We start from the raw sequence: 5,676 nt of genomic DNA, 5'->3' as shown, positions 1-5,676 counted from the left end.
CCCAGAGAACTGATTATTCTGATTATAGGAGACTGAAATAGGCCTAAAACGCCTGTATTTAACAGGTGATCAAGTGGCTACATTTTTTGCTGTGTGTGGGGGCACAAACACCTTAGACACAAGGTTGGCTAACGCTGTCCCTCAGGACACCCCATCCTTGGAAAAGAGCCAAGAACACTGGATGAGCCACTGGGCAACTATCCCAGAGGCCTGGGCTCTGTTCTCACCAGCGTCCAGTTCCACCTCCCTCCTGCACCCATGTAACTGCTTCCACCTCAGATAGCTAAGGGCCATAAGCACGGAAAATGCCGGGACAAGGGAGATGGCTCAGTGGGTGAAGGACTTGCTGGACAAGCATGCGGACTCGTGTATAGATCCCTAACACACTCCAAAAGGCTGGGTGCCGCTACATATTTGTAACCTCAGTATTGCGAGACAGAGAAGAGCAGATCCTGGGGACTTACTGGCCTCCTGTCTAGTCAAAACACAAACTCCAGGTTCAATAAGAGACCTGTCACAAAAATAACATAAGTAATTGAGAAAGACACTTAACACTGACCTATGGGGCCTCTACATGGGGGCTCACATACATGCATGTGAACAGAGCACACTCATATACAAAGCCTTTCAAATCTTGAAGATGGTTTTAAACCACTCAGGCTTATTGTGACACTACTACCTTCTTTAGGTATGTCTCGTCTGACAGCAAATCTACCAAAGATCCATTTTTAAAGCAGAGTCAATGACTTAGCCGCTCCAACAGCTTTAAATGGCTCACAAGTTTATTACCAAATATGGTTGGCTGACTAGTTTACAGTCTGTGCTGCTGAGGGTGGGGCCCTGTGTGCAACCAGTCAACTCTCCTGTGTCTGCTCTCAGGGAACCAAGAGAATTGTTGGAGATTGATGCTCCACTCTCTCATCCTCCCCTTTCAAAGGAGGATTAGCCCTCGGCCGCCTCCTCTTATAAAACGTCTATGAATCAAAGGGACCCAAAGACGGGAGCCCGTTCTCAGCTCCTGAGCTAAAAGCATGACCTCTTCTTATGTCACACAAGGTGACCTATTCCTCCCAGTTTGTGGCACAAATATGCCAATCCATCTAAGAGTTCCAGAGGAGCTCCAGCCCTGCCATGAAAAAGGGCCTCCCTGCAGTCCAACTGAGTAGTAAGAAACCTCTACACTCCTCTATTACCACACTTGCAGAATGGAGGAAGAGATCCTTTTCTTACATCAGTTTTCTGTGTTAGCCATTAAGCTCTTTGGGTACAATTCTCTACAAATCATGAGGGTAAACACTGGGTGGCACCTCCTGACACCCTGGCTGTCAACCAGTTAGTTTTCTGAGAGAATGAGCAGGTCACAGAGGAATCTTCTACGCTGTATTTTGAACTGACTAAACCGCCCCGGATACCAAGACCAGCAGGCAGGCACAGTGCTTACCTCTGGCATGGGAAATTTAGACTATACAGATCAATGGGTGACCATTAGCATTAACACAGGTTACTCCTTAGCTGTTTATGCAACATCCAAGCTTCACGCCACATGACATTAGACTGCTTAGACTGCTCACCAACAGCTGACTCTACATTTAAGTTATCTTAAAAACATAAAGTCCTTAGGGGCTGGAGAGATGGCTCAGAGGCTGCTCTTCCAGAGGTCCTGAGTTCAATTTCTAGCAACCACATGGTGGCTCCCAACCACCTTTAGTGGGATCAATGCCCTCTTCTAGTATGCAGGCACACATGCAGACAGAACACTTGAATACATAAAACAAATCTTAGAAAAACTTTTTTCTTCCTAACTGGAAGGCATTAAAGGATGAAACCTTTTACCTTTTACTGAAAGCTGGCTGGCATAAAATGTAGCAGCATCCACACATGTTATTTTTAGAAGACCACCTCTCAAAAGACATAAGCATAAAACATGCGCACATAGAAATTGGACATGCAAACAGAGGCCCAACAGAAATAAACCATTCTTGGTTTAAATAAGCCTTCCAAGCCCTCGTAGATGACCATGACATGAAGAACGCCAATACACCTCAGCACCTCAGTTTGACCATGGTTTTGAAGGTCCAAGATCAAACATACCCAATTAATGGTTGTTTTGGTTTGCAGTCCTGCTCCCCAAACCTGGTGATTGAATCCAGAGCCTCATGCATACCAAGCAAACATTTTACCTGAGCTGAACTCCAGTCCCAACAGTTTTTTTTAAAAAATCACCTTTGATGTTCCCAATTTCCTGCTATGAGTACCAGTTAAGATGCCTAATAATGGGACTGCCTCCATTTAAAGAGGAAGCACAGTCAGGTGTGGTGGCACAGGCCTTTAATCCTGCTCCTCTAAAAGATGGTTATATCCAAACCCTGACATATGAGCACTGTTTTAGAAGGCCAAGTTGGTACTGATGCTGGGACCAAACCCAGACATACTAAACAGGTACTGCCACCGACCCTAACACACCCTCAAGCTTCAAAGTTCATTCTTATCAAAAGCAATTTTATAGGTAAGAAAAACAAATCACTAAAAAACACTTCAGCTGTGCCGGGTGGTGGTGGCGCATACCTTTAATCCCAGCACTCGGGAGGCAGAGGCAGGCGGATCTCTGTGAGTTCGAGGCCAGGCTGGACCGACAGCCTCGAAAACAATACAGAGAAACCCTGTCTCGTAAAAACCAAAAAAACCAAAAACCAAAAAACCTTCAGCTGAAATAAATACCTGATTTTAAATTGACAAGCACAGCAGTCGTTGACGGTGTATGCCTGCAATCCAAGCATTTGAGGGGCCGAGGGATAACTGCTGCTGCATTTGAGGTCAGCCAGGACTACACGGCAAGACCTTGTCTCAAAAACCAAAACTGGGGGGTCAGGGGGAGGTAACAGGAAGAGAATGAGAGAAGAAATAGGCAAAGATAAATCATAAGCAAGGGCAAAGTGGGCAAAGGAACAGTAATGTTACTTTAGGGGCACATGGCAAACCTCATTCATTCTCCTACCTGTAGAAAGAAAGGCAAGCCTGCTTTTGGTTTTTGTCTGTTTTTCAAGAGGGTTTCTTGTGGCTGTAGCCCTGGCTGTCCTCCCAAGTGCTGGGACTAAAGGCGTGCACCACCACCACCCAGCAGAGCCTGCTCTTCTACGCATCTCTTCTGACTACAAGCTTTTGGCAGAACCAGGTAGGCACGCATTTGAATCAGTGCTGCAGCAGTCTGGGAAAGCAAGCTCATCAGGACTTCCACCCTTTGCTGGTGTGTGCAGGACTGAGCACTCAACTGCCATTTGCTAAAACACTTTTGACAGATTCTCAACAGATTAAGCCAGACACTAACGGGAGCATTTCATTCTTCTTTAAAAACATGACTTCTTTGAAAAATAATTTTTTATTTTTAAAGGTATATTCACTATTATTTTATGTGCACGAGTATTTTGCTTACATGCATGTCTGTGTATCACATGCATGCAGTATCTGCAGAGGCTAAAAGGCGGCGTCAGACCCCCTGGAACTGAAGTTTCTAGTTGTGAGCTGCCATGTGGACACTGGGCTTTGAACCCATCCTCTAGAAGAGTAACCAGTGCATTTAACTGCTGACCCATCTCTCCAGCCCCAGGATCATTTTTCTTAATGTAGGTCCATAAAATATGAGGAAAAGTCTGTGTCCAAAAGCTGAAAGAAATATGCTACAAAGGCATTGGGAGTTGGGAAATCCTTGTCATGATCAAAGCTTTACCAAGAGGGAAAAAATAAACTTTACAGTGAATGTACAAGGTGACCCAGAGTAACTTTCTGTAGACTTTGACAAGCTGAAGAATTAGCGAGCAAGAAAGATACGGTTCTCATTATAATGGGTCAAGACGAAACACCAGGGGCACTGCTGGGAACCAGGACACTCCTGGCACCAAGTGCCTTTGCCTGGTTCTTTCTGGCATTTCTGCTTGACTCCTTCCCTCATCGCTCTGATTCCCAACCTTTCCGCTGGCAGCCCACTCTGTTGTCCCTTAGGCTCTGGGCAGATGCTGGGAGTGTGTACACATTTTCTGTTCTTCAATTAAGAAATCTGCTGAAGCCGGGTGGTGGTGGCGCACACCTTTAATCCCAGCACTCGGGAGGCAGAGGCAGGCGGATCTCTGTGAGTTCGAGGCCTGGCTGGACTGATAGCCTCCAAAACAATACAGAGAAACCCTGTCTAGTAAAAACCAAAAAAAAAAAGGAAAAAAAAAAAAAAAAAAGAAATCTGCTGAATGAGCCCAGCGCCGGCGTTGGTGGCGCATGCCTTTAATCCCAGCACTCAGGAGGCAGAGGCAGGCGGATCTTGTGAGTTCGAGGCCAGCCTGGTCTACAGAGTGAGTTCTAGGACAGCCTCCAAAACAATACAGAGAAACCCTGTCTCAAAAAAACACACACAAAAAAAATCTGCTGAATGAGCTAGCAATTCGAGAACTGGGTTATCTTAGCTAGACTTCAGTGGTTAAAATCTTGCCTGTCTTATAAGAATTATATGCGTTTCCCTATTAATGAATTGGTTTGGAAGGCCTGTATACATATTAATTGCTCATGGAACATAAGAATATATTATTTTCTGAAAAGTCCCCTTTAACTTGCTAAAAGGTTAGAGATGAGGAGGATCTACTCTAGGGTAAAGTTTAAAGAGCTTTTAAAAAGCAAATGTAAGGTGGGCTTGGGGAAGGGACAGGCGACAGCGAGCACACAGTGTCCAGCGTCCTAATAACAGAGGATCGGCATTTCAAACCAGAAGCAGATCTTCAAAATGAGAGGTGGCTTGCAGAAACTGTCTATTAGAAAGAACAGGACACCCACGTGAAAGGCTCACTGCTGGACCAAAAGCTCTGCTTTACCTTACCGGGCTGTGTGCAGAAACTTTCGAGACAAACCATGAATGTGACAGGAGGGACAAAGCTCTCCAATGTAGTGTAAGACCGAAGATGGCAAAACACTGCAAATTACTAGTTTTATGAACATTAATTAATCCTTGCCATTAACAAATACATATATATGCTAACAAGGAATAAATACCAAACTCATCTTGAGGAACGGCCACTCATACAGAAAACCACATTGGCAGACATGGGTGAACCATACGCATTTCACACCAAACTATTAAAATAAAGCATATGGATTTAGGCCTTTTGCCATTTTCAGTACAAGCAGCTTTGAGTATTCTTAATCAAACAGATAATTTTTGCTTCTATCTTTAATGTTAACAAATATAGAAAATATTCATGATCAGTTTCTTCAGAAACCAGAGAGTCTCGTTTCTAGACAGAGACTCCAGGCAAGCAGAACAGCTTTACAACTTAACTTACTGCCAGGGTTCATTCTCCAGGCATGCCTTACTTACATCACAGCACTGTCACAGCTGTTGGTGCTCCACACTGCTACTTGACCAGGAACACCTTTGCTTATCAGTCTTTGAGAAGAACTTAAGTCAGACACACCATCAAAGCACACAGTAGCCATGCTGGGAGTTTAAAGGAAACCTGTAGTGACCGATTTACTTCCTTTGGAAACATTTTCCAAGAATGGCTACACCTCTGGTCACAGGAAGGAGATTCTAAGCTCTCTTGGGTGGAAGAAAGATCTCAACCTCTTTCTGATAGGGATCTTCTTCCAAGAACTTGAAAACTGGTATTTCTCCCTCAGTTTTCCTATGTAGCTTAAATC

The sequence above is a fragment of the Mesocricetus auratus genome, unplaced genomic scaffold (genome assembly GCF_017639785.1).
Source record: "Mesocricetus auratus isolate SY011 unplaced genomic scaffold, BCM_Maur_2.0 Super-Scaffold_100007, whole genome shotgun sequence".
In the NCBI taxonomy this organism is placed as follows: domain Eukaryota; kingdom Metazoa; phylum Chordata; class Mammalia; order Rodentia; family Cricetidae; genus Mesocricetus; species Mesocricetus auratus.
Note: the sequence above shows the minus strand (reverse complement) of the source record.